General features: G+C 39.0%; 1 pseudogene; it reads left to right on the top strand.

Moving 5' to 3' along the window:
- The first annotated feature begins 9,083 nt into the window (after positions 1-9,083).
- Positions 9,084-14,176, top strand: LOC124886361 (annotated as a pseudogene).
- Positions 14,177-15,835: the final 1,659 nt, after the last annotated feature.

Raw genomic sequence — 15,835 nt, forward strand, 5'->3', positions numbered from 1 at the left:
AATCAGTTTTTTATTTTTATTTTTTAAATAAATTTATAATTATTTTTCATAATTTATATCCTCAATGCCATTTTTTATTTTCATCTTCAAAAATTTTTTATAATTTTTTTTAATAATTATTTTTTTAAAAAGTAATTTTTTAATAATTTATTACATTTTAAAAAAATTTTAATAATTTTTTTTAAATAATCAGTTTTTTATTTTAATTTTTCAAATAATTTTATAATTATTTTTTCATAATTTGGATCCTCAATGCCATTTTTTTATTTTCATTTTAAAAAGTTTTATAATTTTTCTTAATAATTAATTTTTTATTTTTTAGATAATTTTTTAATAATTTATTTCATTTTTTAAAAAAATTTATAATTTTTTTTAAATAACCAGTTTTTTATTTTTATTTTTAAAATAATTTTATAATTATTTTTTCATAATTCATATCCTCAATACCTTTTTTTATTTTCATTTTTAAAAAAATTTTCTAATTTTTTTTTTATAATTTGTTTTTTTAAAATAATTTTTTAATAATTTATTTCATTTTAATTTTTTTGATAATTTTTTAAAATAATCATTTTTTTATTTTTATTTTTTAAATAATTTTAAAATTATTTTTTAATAATTTTCTCAATGCCATTTTTATATACTTTTTTTAAAAAAATTATAATTAATTTTTAATAATTATTGGACCTACAATGCCACGTGTCAGCTTCCAATTAGCTCATTTTTCCATGTCATCGCGTGTGTGCAACACACTTTGTGCTTTTTGCTGATAGGGAAAAAAATGCTCAATCAGAACAAAATTCGGGAGTTTAGGGGTGTAATAGGAACAGGTCTTAGTTGAGGGATCTATGTTAATTTTCGCAACAAGTTTGAGTGCCCGTCGATGACTTTGGCCATTTATATATAAGGGGGTACATAAATTTTGTCTATTTTCACTGTCAATTTTTTTTTTCAACTTACGTTTAAGTGGTCCTGTTTGGATAGATTTTCTTTGGGTGTTTTTATCAAAAATTAACATCAACAATAATAAAATAAAACATGTCCTTTTTAAGGTTTCTTTTTCACTTTTCTTTGCCAAAAAATATACTTGTTTAACATCTACATTTATATGTAGCTATATATGTAGACACGTGATTTCGTTCACTTAAAGTTCGATTTTATTCACTTTTACCTATGTTATGTCATCCTACCATGTACCCTCACCCGTGTGATAATCCCTCCACAAAATGACAAAAAATAACAATCCCCTAACTAATTTTGTCTTATACTAGCAACCTACCCAAACAAAAGTAGACACATAACCCTTATCCCTCCAATTAAAAAACAACACCTACGTACCCTATCCTAACAAAACTCTACCCCACCTCACCATCCCACACCCTACCCCTACCTCTACCCTACCCTACTACCTCATCCTACTGTATACATACGGGAATACATTTTTTAGAAGTAGCGGAGATTTTCTTTTCAAAAGGAAGTAAAAGAGAAAGGAAGCCACAGATCTCCATCTTTTCTATTTTTGGAGCTCCCAATAGAGAGAATACACAAGATTCATCAAACAGTATCCTATCGACACAAAACACACCTCAATTTCCATAAACACACTTCACTTACATGGATTTACACAGAGAAGAAGGCATACGCACACAGTGATAAGAAAAAAAAATGGATGTAGTTTGAAAAGGGGATTGGGTGAGGAACACTAGAAGCCGTTGAGATCTCATCGGGAACACTATCCGTCGCTGAAATTCGATCTGTTTTCATCATTTTCTGGATGCAGTCTGAACTTGTCGGAGCTCCGACTACACGGGTCTAGTTCCTTTTCACTTAACCTTCTTGTTTCGGACACATCTGTTCTTCGTTTTTTGATTTGGGTTAGACTTCAGCTTTTATAGCGGATTCCAATTTGTTGTTCCTGTTCATTCTGAATTTGATTCCAGCCAAGTTCCACCAGAAATTATATGGTATCTTGGTTTTCTCGTCGCAATCTCTGTTTCGGTTGTCCGTGTGAATTTTTCGATTTCTGTTCGACTCGTAATTTTGGGGCTTATTGTGTTTCGAACCGGTTCTATTCAATTCGCAAGCTCGGATTCGAGGTTTTCCATTTGAGAGTTTCGACCGAGCCATGATTGATTCACTGTCACCTAATGAGGCGGTTTTGGGGTCACTGATCGAGTTTGTTTGACATTGGGGTTCTTCGTTTTAGGATTTTGATTCTCGAGTTTCTTTATTATCAACGATAACGAGTTCTATTAAGGTCCATCTCTTTAACTCTACTCATTCGTTTTCTCGGATTTTGGTTAATGCCGTGATTTTGTGTTTTGATTGAATTTTTAGTAAGATATTGATCGTTGTTGTGGATACGTAGGAGTGGTGTGCTTAAATGCTTGAATCTTCGTTGGATGTATATGTTTGATGTTGATTTTAGATTTTAAAAAGTGGTTTGATAACCGAAAAATTTGTTAACCATGGCTTGAGGATTAAACTTGTTGACTTGGGGGTTGGGATCAAAAATTGATAATCGAATAAGTTGAAGGTTGTTGTTTTGATTCATTACTGAATATTGTAGAATTGGATAGTATCATGATAGATCGAGTGAGTAGGCAATCATTGGTTCGGGTAGGCGAAGTTTAGGAATAAGTGTTTCGTTGGATGTTGGAATGTGCGTGTGAATGTTTCTTTCTAGTTTATCGTATTTAATTCAAATGTATTCATTTAGCCGGGGAATGCCCTGAGATCACTTGTATTTGTTCACCGGGGAATGCCCCGACGTATCATGTTGGTGGAAAATGATCGTGATGAAGGCCCGCGGCATCGGGTAAGGCATTGGAGCTTAGTCTAGATTTAGTTTAGACTAGGATTTATATTTTCGTATTTTTCTATTTTTTGGACTGTATAATTGGACTGGACATTACATTTTGGATTGTTTTATTTTATTTATCGTTTGATTGTTTTGCGTGCTTTTATGTGGTTTATACACTTCGTAGTGTCAAAAATAGTCGATACACTTTACCAAGCGACCGTGGTTGAACCACGGGATCGAGGGGTGCCTAACACACCTTCCCCTCTGTCAACAGAATTCCTTAGCCGGAGTCTCTGTTTGCAAACAAGTTTAAAGAGTCGAATGGTTTAGAAAAGGATTTTCCAATGGTGACTTGGCACACCAGATTATGCCAAGTGGCGACTCTGAATAAAAAATATAAATAGTCTTTTTTTGAAACAAACTTTCATCTTTGTCACTTTAATAATAAAAACCCTTTCGAGACTTAAAACATAAATCTTTTGGAGTACGTAAAAAGGGGTGTGACAGCTCTGGCGACTCTGCTGGGGACACAAGTATGAGAATTCAAGCTTATTTTTGAGTCGTATCGGCTTTGTTTGGCATTACGAGTGTATAAGCATTGTTTGTGATTATTTTTGGTGTTTTTTTACTTTTGTTCGTTTTCGTTTTCTTTGTTTATAGTGTTTATCCTATGTGTTACCGCTTCATATCTGTCATCATGAGTCCACCCCCCGGCCTTCTTTCTGCAATAAGTCCGTATTACACGTGTTGCACACAATCTCTAGTTGAGTCACCCTTATTTTAGGGGGGGAGCCGTCGGTGTTATGGAGTAGGTGGAAAGCAAAGCAGCCACTATCGACCATACTTTTCCCCGAACAGCCTTGTTAGTGAACCACAACGTAGGTCAGCCTTTAGGTCATGCTTATGTGCATCATACGGAGACCTAGCGGGACCCACATGGCCCTTTGTAGGAGACTCCCCTCTAAAGCATCCCTACGTGCTAACTGTTGCATTTTTAAGGGTAACGTGGTCATTTGACGGATTTTTGAAAAAAGAAAAAATAAAAAAAAAATAAAAAAATAAAAAAATTGTTAGGAGTAAGGTGCGTAGGCAAAAACGAAAAAGAAAAAAAATAGAAAAAGTGAGTCGAAAGAATGAAAAAAAAAAGAGGAATGTCGTAGTTTTTTTTAGAATTCTTTATGGCTTTTGTTTTTCACGATCCAAAAACTCAAAAAGATTTTTTTTATGTTTTACATTTGTCTTCTCAAAGTACCGTAAATTCAAAAAAAAAAAAGTTTGTTTGCCTTTTCTACTTATTTGTCAAAAACAAAAATACCAAAAAGATTTTTTTTTCTTCATAATTGGTGGTGTCAGTCTTAGTTAAAGTGTCTAGCGGAAAATCCAAAAGTTTTTTTTCATTTGGTTTTGGTGGTGTCTCTTAAGTTAGGGTCAATTTATTAGTTAATCGTTAATTGTCCAATCTGGATGAACTACGCATACCTGATTCTCTTACCTTGGGTTGGGATACGTAGGCAACCCTCGGTGGGTTTGGTAGTTCTTTGTGTTAGCCTTTGTCTTAGTATTAGCCTAGGTCTCTCGCCCCGTAATCTAGAGTTGTTTGCCAAGTAGACTGATTTCGCTCAGTACTTCTGTTCGGCAAATTGGAGTCATGGATGTGGTCTGTCCCATCGACATATGTTTGCGTCAAAAATTTCAAGAGTTGGGAATCTTCTACTCCTGTCGAATTTTTGAGATAACGTCTTGTGTGTTATTACAGGATGGATTTTTCCATCAAGTCTAGAGTTCTGATGGTTGTCAAGGTGCCCAAAAAGTTAATCAAATGGTGGGAAATGTTTAACTATGTTGATCAACAGAAACTGGTTAAAATATTAGGTGTTCTTACGGAACTTCTGCATGTTACCCCTCGTCCAGATTTAATAGAGTCTTTGTTGACCTTTTGGGATCCGAGTAGTTTGGTATTCAGGTTTGGGGAATGTGAAGTGATTCCTACTTTGGCAGAAATATCCGGTTTGTTGCATTTGCCCTATATCTAGAAGGATATGATCCGAGCACGAAATCATACTGGCGTTAGATTTTTGCAGTCTTGTGGTTTTAAAAGTAAGGGTATGCATTTGGGTTGTTTAAGTGATTCGTGGGTTTCCTTAGACTTTTTGTTCGCTAGATTTGGGCCCTCGGAAGGTTTTGATTGCTTTTGGAATGAATTTCATGTGACTAACGAGAAGTGGGAGAGAAAGCGTCTTGAAGTCTTCACCCTCGCTTTGTTAGGTACTTTAGTGTTTCCACTAGAAGAAAGACGTATTAATACCTGTTTGCAATCCGTGGTGATGGCCCTATTTCATAAGGATCAAAACAACAAGGGCATTAATCAAAAGGGCAGGTTCACTCTCATACCCATGATCTTAACAGAAATATATAAGGCTTTAACCGAAGTAAAGGAGGGAAGGAGATTTTTTGAGGGCAGTAACCTGATATTGCAGATATGGGTGATGGAGCATTTACATGCGCCTTCTTTAGTTAGACCAGACGTGTTATATCGTTGTATTCCCAATCGAGTGAAAGCCATGGACTCCAGGTTGCGTTTGGATAAATTCTCATTACCCGTGGGAGTCGACGCTTGGATTGAATTTCTTGAGTGAAGAACCAGGGATAACGTTTTGTGGACTTATCTGTGGCTTCTCCCAAAGATAGTATTGTTGGGTTGTCAGACGCAGCCCCCTTTAGTTATGTTAGGGCTCAATTGCACTAGACCATACAGTCCTTCTAGGGTAATGGGCCAGTTGGGTAGGCTGCAGGACGTGCCACCAACAGTGGATCTTCTGAAGGATGTTGAGTACTTCAAGGACCAAGCCTTAGGTGAGAGCAAGTATGAGCAGTTTTGGAAGCATGCAACAAAGCTGGGTGTGGACACACTCAAAGAAAGTTTGGATAATCCGGGCTACACTCAAGGATATGGGGTTTGGCTTCAATCTATCCCTCGGGGTATCAGTCAACCCTTACCAGCGCAGCTTAGAGGGAGAATACAGGAAGAATGCATAGTAGACGACCATCAGGATGAAAGTGTAGGGTCCAAAGTGGAAACACTGAGGGTTCAGTTAGCAGATTTGTTCAAGACGGTAGAAAGGTGTCAGAATAATCTTTCCAAGTGCACTCCTCATGAAGCAGGAATACGGGCCCGAAGCTTCTTCCCCTGTATCAGGGTGTCTTTATAGGATATGCTACAAAGTTTAAATGGGAGAAAGAGAACTTCAGAGGCAGGTCCATATCAGCCAGGGTCATTACGCAGAGCACCAGTCTGAAAGAGTACTTCTTATCTTTATTCAGTTTGAGTCTTTTATCTGTCTGTCATTAGAGGGTGGTGTCTGCTTTAAGTCGAAGTCAAGTTGTTTTTGGTATTAGAGTCTTTATTAGTAATTTCACCTATGTCGTCTTAGGGGTCTATAATGTTGTTTCATATTTGTTGTTTAGTTTTAAAGTGGTCCCAAACTTTTGTACGTTTTTGTTGTTTTCTTTCTTCAAAATGTTATGATGTTACGTCTTTCCTTGGTTTGTTTATTTTTGTTTTCGCAAAAAAAAAAAGTGGGTAATGTTTATGCACATGCTGCCCGAACTAAGCAAAACCTGATTCATGTATAACATGATACGTAGGCATCCTACTTTTGGGTTTGATCTAATCATTTTGTTTCTTTGTTTTTCATTATTTTTCCTCTTTTAAGGAAAAACAAAAGCCATAAAGAATGATAAAATAAAGGTAGATAACGAGAGAAAGGAAAAGAACAGAGATGGATACGAAATAATAATAATAATAATAATAATAATAATAATAATAATAATAAGTGTAGAAAAAAAAGTGTAGACCAAAATTAGGATGATGTTAAAATGACCTTGCTACCCTCAAAAGCTGGTAGAAATGAACATGAATTTAGGAAAATTTTACCAATGTGATTCCTATGTTTGGTGTGTGCCCTAATCCTAACGGATGTCGTCTTTGATGAACATATTTTTTCAGAAAGTGGTAGGTTTGCAGCACTTTGGCTAGTTACCCATACTTCACTAGATCCAAAGCAAAGCTCGCCATGGCTATTAGGGAGATTGAAAATTCGCTCATTGACCCGGATCAGGATCATAGAGAAGAAAATTCTGAACACAATGATGAGGTAGTAAGGCTCCGGCAACAATTGATAGATTTACACCGGGCATGGGCCAGCGGAATGCCTCCTCCTCTGCTCCCTGAAGGTCTTGGGAATATCTCTAACTGCCCACCGCTCTCTCAAGCATAATTCTCCGCTCCTACTGAGTCATCGGAGCACGCGCCAGGATTCACTCTGCGACATTATTATCCTGGCAGTTTTGGTGTGCCCTTGCCAGCTCCCCAATCAAGACCAGCTGCTCAGCCAGCGCCACCGATCACACCGGTATTCGTGGCTCCGCTACCACATGAAACTCCCATATATGCTGTGCGTCCCACAATGAGGCTTCCTAAGTACTGAAGGTTTCAGATAGTCAGGATTATGCCCCGGAGCGTACTTTGCAAATGAATGAACCATATGGGTACACTTAGCCGCCTTCATTTCCATTTAAGACGGAGAAACCTGTCGCAATGGAGGAACAAGATATCATAGCCCGGAAATTGAAAAATTTAGAACAGGCTATGAGGAATTTACAAGGAATCGGAGATCATAGGAGTGTTTCCTATAAAGATCTTTGCATGTTCCCAGACATCAATCTTTCCCTCGGTTTTAAGATGCCTAAGTTTGAGAAGTATGCTGGACACCGTGATCCCGTTACACACTTGAGACGTTATTGCAACTAGTTGAGGGCTGCAGGAGGAAAAGAAGAACTGCTTATGGCCTTCTTTGGCGAGAGTCCTTTTGATCTGGCCTCAGAATGGTTTATCGATTGAGATATCGATAAATGGAACAGCTGGGATGATTTGGCTTCTGAATTTGTTCAACATTTTCAGTATAACATTGACCTGATTCCGGACGAAAAATCCTTGGTCAACATGAAGAAAAAGAGCACTGAAGGTTTTAGGGAATACGCGATAAGGTGGCGTGAACAGGCCACCAGGTTAAAGCCTCCAATGAAAGAAAGTAAGTTGGTAGAAGTTTTCATTTAGGCGCAGCATGAAACCTATCTTCAATATTTGGTTTTGGCAATGGGAAAGTCTTTTATGGAAGTCCTCAAAATGGGGGAGATGATAGAGGACGGAATTAAGACCGGCCGAATAGTGAGTTTTGCCGCATTAAAAGCCACCACACAAGCAATTCAAGGTGGATCTGGCGCATTTGGAGGTAAAAAAAAGAAAGAGGATGTGGCGACTGTCGTAGCTGGAACCCATTCCTATCCTAAAAGGCCACCTCGCCCCTATCCCCAATCCCAAGCCCAAGTCTAAGCCTAAGCTCCATATATTCCTCCCCACCATTGCTACCCCCCACAAAACCCTTTATATTCCATTCCACCACCCCCGTACCCAGTATATAGCGCGCAACCATATTCCCAAACCCCTTCTTACCCGCAGTGGCGCGCGCAAGCTCCACAAAATTGCCCATTCGCTCCACCAAATTACCAAAACCCCTCCAAACCCAGTTTTCAGCCTAGGCCCGATTATAAGAAGCAGAAGGCGATCAAAAATCAATTCACACCTCTTGGGGAGTCATATTCTAGCTTGTTTGATAGGTTGAGAAAGTTGAAGGTTTTAAGCCCAATTCAAGGAAGGCTTTCAAATCCACCGCCGAGGAATCTCGATTATTCTTTAAGGTATGCGTACTTTTCTGATATGCCAGGCCATGATATCGAGAAATGCTGGCATTTAAAGAGAGCTGTCCAAGATTTAATTGACACAAATCAGATGCTAGTCCAGGCCCCGAAGGGTCCAAACATTAACCAGAATCCGCTGCCAACCCATGCTGAAGCCAATATGTTAGAATTGATGTATGATGGGAAAGAGTCTTCGAGGGGGTATAAGCGTATTGTCAAGATACAGACCATTAAGGAGAAATCGATAAATGTAGAAGAGTCTTTGAAAGAAATGTCATTAAGCTGGGAAGGAATGAGAGAAGATAAAGCCCTAGAAAGCACAAAGAAGCCCCTGATCACAGTACAAGGTGCCAGAAGGTATGTTGATTTAAGCCAGGATAAACCTAAGTTGACAGTGGTGGGAGCTCTGAGTCAGCCCATCTTAACGGTGAAAGGAGCACTGGCAGCGCCTATTGTCCTCAAATCGGTGACCCAACCTCCGATAGTTGATACAAAAAGGGTTACCTGGAATTATGGGCGGACTGTGATGACCTATCATGGGAAAGAAGTTGTGGAAGATGTAGATGAGGTAGGGGGTTTGACTAGGTCAGGAAGATGCTTCGTGCCTGAAAGCTTAAGAAAGTCTAAGCCAACGGCGAGTGGACCGTCATCTATCAAAAATCCTATCACAGAAGAGGAAGCCAAAGAATTTTTGAAAAAGATGAAGTTGCCAGAGTATTCAATGTTAGACCAGTTGAAGAAAACCCCTGCTCAAATTTCCCTTTTATCTTTGCTGTTGCACTCCTAGGAGCATCGTGATGTTTTACTGAAGGTATTAAATGAAGCATATGTTCCAAGGGAGATTACATCAACCAGCTTGAGAAAATGGTTGAAAAAATCTTTGAGGTCAATCGGATCAGTTTTTCTGTCGATGAATTGCCTGTTGAAGGTACAGGGCATAACCGGGGCCTTTACATTACAGTGAAGTGTGAAGATTGCTACGTCACTCATGTTATGATTGATGGAGGTTCAGGTGCAAATATTTGCCCTATTTTTACTTTGCAAAAGTTGAATATTGGTGCTGACAGGATCAGACCCAACAATGTATGTGTTAGGGCTTTCGATAGTGCAAAATCAAATTTCATTGGCAAAATAGAACTAATGTTGACGATAGGGCCTGTTGAGTTCGCCATAGAGTTTCAAGTATTGAATGTAGACTCCTCTTACAATCTGTTGTTGGGAAGGCCGTGGATCCACAAGGCCAAGGCGGTTGCATCTACACTGCACCAAATGATTAAGTTTGAGCATGACAGGCAAGAAGTAGTTATTCATGGTGAAGGAGATTTGTCAGCCTACGAAGATTCTACCTTGTCTCTTATTGAAGCAAATAACGTAGAGGAGACATTTGTCTATTAAATTTTTGATACAGTGCCAGTGAATCGTATCCTTGAATGGCAAGCTATACCGGGACCGCAATTGTCTTCTGCTTCTATCATGATGGTGAGTGAACTTTGGAAATACGGATTTGAGCCAGGAAAGGGTTTGGGAACGTCTCTGCATGGTATAGTTCATCCCATATGTTCGAGTGAGAACGTGGGCACGTTTGGTATGGGATTTGAGCCTACAGCTGAAGATCTGAAGAAAGCCAAGGGAAGGAAAAAGGAAACATGGTCACTCCCTCGCCCAATGCCACTACTCAGTGAATCATTTGTTAAGAGCGGTGTCACGAAGCATGTGGAATTTGAAGTTGAATTGGTTGATGAGTTCCACAACCTTTTTATTGAAGTTGATATGGTCGAAGCAGGAGAAGGTACCAGTATGGCAGACGTGCAATTCATAGGTCCAGCTGTCCGGCTCAATAATTGGGAAGTCACTCCTCTCCCTGTCAGGAGGGAGTTTTGGTAGTTTATTTTATTCTTTTCTTTCTGTTTATCCGAGTTATTTTAGGGTTGTAATTCGGATTTTAGTTTGTTTATGTTATGTTGGCATCTATGTTTAAACCCTTCTATCTTTTTATTTAATGAAATGCAATGTCCTTTTTGTTTCGTGTCTAATATATTTTGTTTTTCTTTTTTACACAGTTCTTTTTATGCTGATTCTAATGACATGACATGCATGCGGAATTTTCAGCCTGACCTTAAAATCCAAACTAATCAAGATGTAATGAAGCAGGATGGGGAATATGATGAAGAAGAAGTACTAGAAGAAATAAGCAAAGAGTTGGAACAGTTTGAAGACAAACCGAATCCTAATTTGAATGAGACTGAGCCAATAAATCTAGGGGATCAAGAAGATGTTAGGGAAACTAAAATCAGTGTACATGTTTTGCCACAGCTAAAAGATGGAATGATTCAAGCATTAATTGATTATAAGGATGTTTTTGCATGGTCTTATGATGATATGCCTGGTTTAAGCACTGAATTAGTGGCTCACAAATTGCCAACTGATCCCGCGTTCCCTCCTGTCAAACAGAAGTTGAGGAAGTTTAAAACGGATGTAAGTATTAAAATTAAAGAGGAAATCATGAAACAACTTGAAGCCAAAGTAATTCGAGTAGCTCGCTATCCCATGTGGTTATCCAATGTTGTTCCCGTACCAAAGAAAGATGGCAAAATTCTAGTGTGTGTTGATTACCGTGATTTGAACAGAGCAAGTCCGAAAGATGATTTTTCACTGCCCAACATCCATATTTTGTTAGACAACTGTGCTAAACACGAGGTTGCCTCTTTTGTGGATTGCTATGCCGGATATCACCAGATCATTATGGATGATGAAGACGCGGAGAAGACATCTTTTATCACACCATGGGGAACTTATTGTTATCGAGTGATGCCGTTCGGTTTGAAGAATGCTGGAGCAACGTACATGAGAGCCATGACCACTATGTTTCATGATATGATGCATAAGGAGATTGAGGTCTACGTGGATGATGTGATTATTAAGTCAAAAAGTTAGGCCGACCATGTTAAAGATTTAAGAAAGTTCTTCGAAAGGCTTCGCACGTATAATCTTAAACTCAATCCGGCAAAATATGTATTTGGAGTTCTATCGGGAAAGCTGTTGGGGTTTGTAGTCAGCCGTCGGGGAATTGAATTGGATCCCTCAAAAATCAAAGCCATTCAGGATTTGTCCCCACCCAAGAATAGAACGGAGGTGATGAGTTTGCTTGGTAGACTGAACTCCATTAGCAGGTTTATTGCTCAACTCATGACCACTTGTGAGCCCATATTTAAGTTGCTGAAAAAGAGTGCTGCAGTAAAATGGACTGAAGAATGTCAGGAAGCGTTCGATCGAATCAAAAAATATTTGTCAAATCTGCCCGTGCTGGTACCCCCGGAGCCTGGTAGGCCTTTGATCTTATATTTATCAGTCATGAACAATTCTTTTGGTTGTGTCCTGGGTTAACATGATATCACGGGCAAAAAGGAGCAGGCTATTTATTATCTTAGTAAGAAGTTCACCACTTATGAGGCCAGGTATACTCTTTTTGAAAGGACGTGTTGTGCCCTAACTTGGGTAGCACAGAAGTTGAAGTATTATCTCTCATCCTATACTACTTATCTCATCTCCCGTATGGATCCTTTGAAGTATATCTTTCAGAAGCCTATGCCAACGGGTCGATTGGCAAAATGGCAAATATTGCTTACTAAGTTCGACATTGTATATGTGACTCGAACCACCATGAAAGACCAAGCCTTGGCAGATCATCTTGCTGAAAATCCCATCGATGAAGAGTACGAGCCATTAAAGACATATTTTCCTGACGAAGAAGTGTCGTGTGTCGATGAAGTCGTTGTAGATGCTGATCCAGGTTGGAGGTTATTCTTCGATGGAGCTGTCAATATAAAAGGAGTCGGAATAGGTGCGGTTCTTATCTCTGAATTGGGACAACATTTCCCGGTAACAGCACAACTTCTATTTTACTGTACTAATAATATGGCAGAGTGTGAAGCCTGCATTCTTGGTTTGAGGTTAGCTATTGATATGGGAGTCCAAGAATTATTGGTGTTGGGGGATTCGGATTCGCTCGTCCATCAAATTCAAGGCGATTGGGAGACGCGAGATTTGAAGCTCATCCTGTATCGACAATGCTTGCAGGAGCTATGTCAACGGTTTGTGTTAGTAAATTTAGGCATATTCCAAGGATTCGTAATGAAATTGCTGATGCTTTAGCCACTCTGTCTTTAATGCTCCAACATCCTGACAAAGCCTACATCGATCCAGTGCATATACAGAGTCGTGATCAGCATGCTTACTGTAATGCGGTTGAAGAAGATTTGATGGAGAACCTTGGTTCTTGGATATCAAGCGGTATATTTAGTCAGGAGAATACCCAGCATATGCCACCAACGATCAAAAGAGGACTATTAGGCGTTTGGCTAGTGGATTTTTCTTAAGTGGGGGAATCTTATATAAAAGAACCCCAGATCTGGGACTTTTAAGGTGTGTAGATGCAAGAGAAGCCTCGACAATCATGGTTGAAATACACTCTGGAGTATGCAGGTCCCACATAAATGGTCATGTCTTGTCAAAGAAGATTCTTCGAGCAGGTTATTACTGGCTTACTATGAAAAGGGATTCTATTCAATTTGTTCCAAAGTGTCATCAATGTCAGGTACATGGTGATCTGATACGTTCTCCTCCTGTTGAGTTGCATGCAATGGCCTCTCCATGACCGTTCGTGGCTTGGGGAATGGATGTGATTGGACCGATTGAGCTGAAGGCATCAAATGGGATTCTCCTCCTGTTGAGTTGCATGCAATGGCCTCTCCATGACCGTTCGTGGCTTGGGGAATGGATGTGATTGGACCGATTGAGCCGAAGGCATCAAATGGGCATAGATTCATTTTAGTAGCCATTGACTACTTCACAAAGTGGGTAGAAGCTGTAACTTTCAAGTCAGTGACAAAGAAGGCTGTGATAGATTTTGTTCATGTCAATATCATTTGTAGATTTGGAATTCCTAAGATGATTATTACAGACAATGCTGCCAATCTCAATAGTCATTTGATACAAGAAGTATGTCAACAGTTTAAGATCGCACATCAAAATTCTACTCCATATTGCCCAAAGGCCAATGGTGCTGTAGAAGCCGCCAATAAGAATATAAAAAAGATACTGCAAAAAATGGTACAAGGGTCTAGACAGTGGCATGAAAAGTTGTCATTTGCATTGCTAGGTTATCGCACCACTGTTCGCACTTCAACAGGGGCAACTCCATATTTATTGGTGCATGGGACAGAAGCAGTCATCCCTGCAGAAGTTGAAATCCCCTCTCTTTGAGTCGTGGTAGAAGCAGAGATTAATGATGATGAATGGGTAAAAACCCGACTGGAACATTTGAGTTTGATTGAGAAAAAAAGGCTAACGTCTGTGTGTCATGGCCAGTTGTATCAGAGGAGGATGGCTCGAGCGTATAACAAAAAGGTCCGTCCCAGGAAATATGAAGTTGGTCAGTTGGTATTGAGACGTATCCTTCCTCACCAGGTTGAAGCGAAAGGCAAGTTCTCCCCTAACTGGCAAGGTCCCTTCGTTGTGAAGAAAGTGTTACCCAATGGAGCCCTATATTTGACAGATATTGAAGGCAAAATGGCAGAAATGGCTATCAATGCTGATGCAGTCAAAAGATACTATGTATGATATTTGATCCTTTGTTGAGTTTATTGCCTGTTTAGTACTTGCATTTTTAAAGATTGATATGATGAAGGCATTTTATTCTTCTATCCAAACATTGTGTCATCCTTTGTTTACCCGTTTGAGCTTCGTTTTAATTTTCTTTCATATCCCTCTTTTGGAATCAAAATGGAGTCAAAGATAAATGTCGAGGAAATAAGAATAAAAGAAAGAGTTCGAAAAAAAAAATCAAAATCAAATCAAAACAAAGAACAAGCTGATGGAACTACGTCCGACCTGATTCTCCTCTCTCGGGAGTGAGATACATAGGCTGCCCTATTTCGGGCTCGGTCTAACCAAATAAAGATTTAAGATTCACCCAGGCAACAAAACTGGGGCATGAGTTAATGTGTTGTTTGAGTCGATTCCAAAAGTTGTAAGTCCCACCCCCACTTCAAGTATCTTTTGAGCCCCTTACCATCTTTTCTAACCTTGACCAAAAGCCAAGTTACAACCAAAGAAAGTCCTTCAGATTAATTTTTGATAATGTTAAGGCTAAGCATGCAATGGATATGATGATACATTGTGAAGTACCACTTGTCTCCCTCAGCATAAGAAATCAGGAAAGAAATACAAAAATGAGAGAGTCTTATTGGTGAAAACCCCCGTGGGCATCATAAGGCGATGGTGAGTTGAGAGAAAATAAAAATGAGAGAGTCTTATTGGTGAAAACCTTTGCAGGCACCATAAGGTGATGGTGAGTGGAGAGAAATAAAAATGAGAGTCTTATTGGTGAAAACCCTCATGGGCACCGTAAGGCAATGGAGAGTTCAAGAGAAAAGTGAAAAGTGAGAAGAAAGAGATTTGTTGGCGAAAGTCTTTTAAGATGTCGTCAGTCGAATGTGATGTATGATTCCAATGGATTTGAAGAAGTGGCTCAGCAGCAAAGGCATGAACTCAACAACAAATGGGGAGTTTGGATAGGAAGATCAGGCAGCTCAATCCAAAATGCATGTCATACTCATTGGAGTTGGTTGTCGTATTCAGATAAGTTTTCTTTTTGAATATGGGACATTGCCCTTTTCTTTCATTTACATATTCATGGTTTTTGGTATTTTTATGCCATTTATCAAAATAAAAGTTGTCATCATTTCTTTACATGTTAAGTCAAGTCTGGGTCAAAACAAGCGAGAAAGGATTTCAAAATTTACTACCAGTCTTTCCAATTATATGAGGAGAAGCCAAGGAACAACCCAGGAAAGAAATATGATCGTAATTCAACATGAAGTAAAGGAAGTCTATCAACCGACAGGCTATTGGATACGTGAAAGCATTCAAATTTGGGAAAAGAGTGCACCTCAGGGGCATGGTAAAATGGAAACCCATTGTTTGAGTCAGAACTCATTTCCCTCAATCTGGATTCGGGTCAATGATGCGGCAAGATAGGGCAAGTGTAGCGATTTGGAACAAAGATGAAAGGAACGAGTGCTGGGCAGATACCTGAGAAGCTAAGATCTACAAGCCACCACTAAGTTTTTAACTGACAAATTTTCTTTGTTGATATAGGGGAAAATTCGCTTCACTTAATTCAGCCATCATTGGAAATGCACATCCAAGGGATTTTACTTTCTGTTCAGGACCCTCCTGAAAAATGGGATTTTACTTTATGATCAGGACCCTCCTGAA

The sequence above is a fragment of the Capsicum annuum genome, chromosome 8 (genome assembly GCF_002878395.1).
Source record: "Capsicum annuum cultivar UCD-10X-F1 chromosome 8, UCD10Xv1.1, whole genome shotgun sequence".
Classification (NCBI taxonomy): domain Eukaryota; kingdom Viridiplantae; phylum Streptophyta; class Magnoliopsida; order Solanales; family Solanaceae; genus Capsicum; species Capsicum annuum.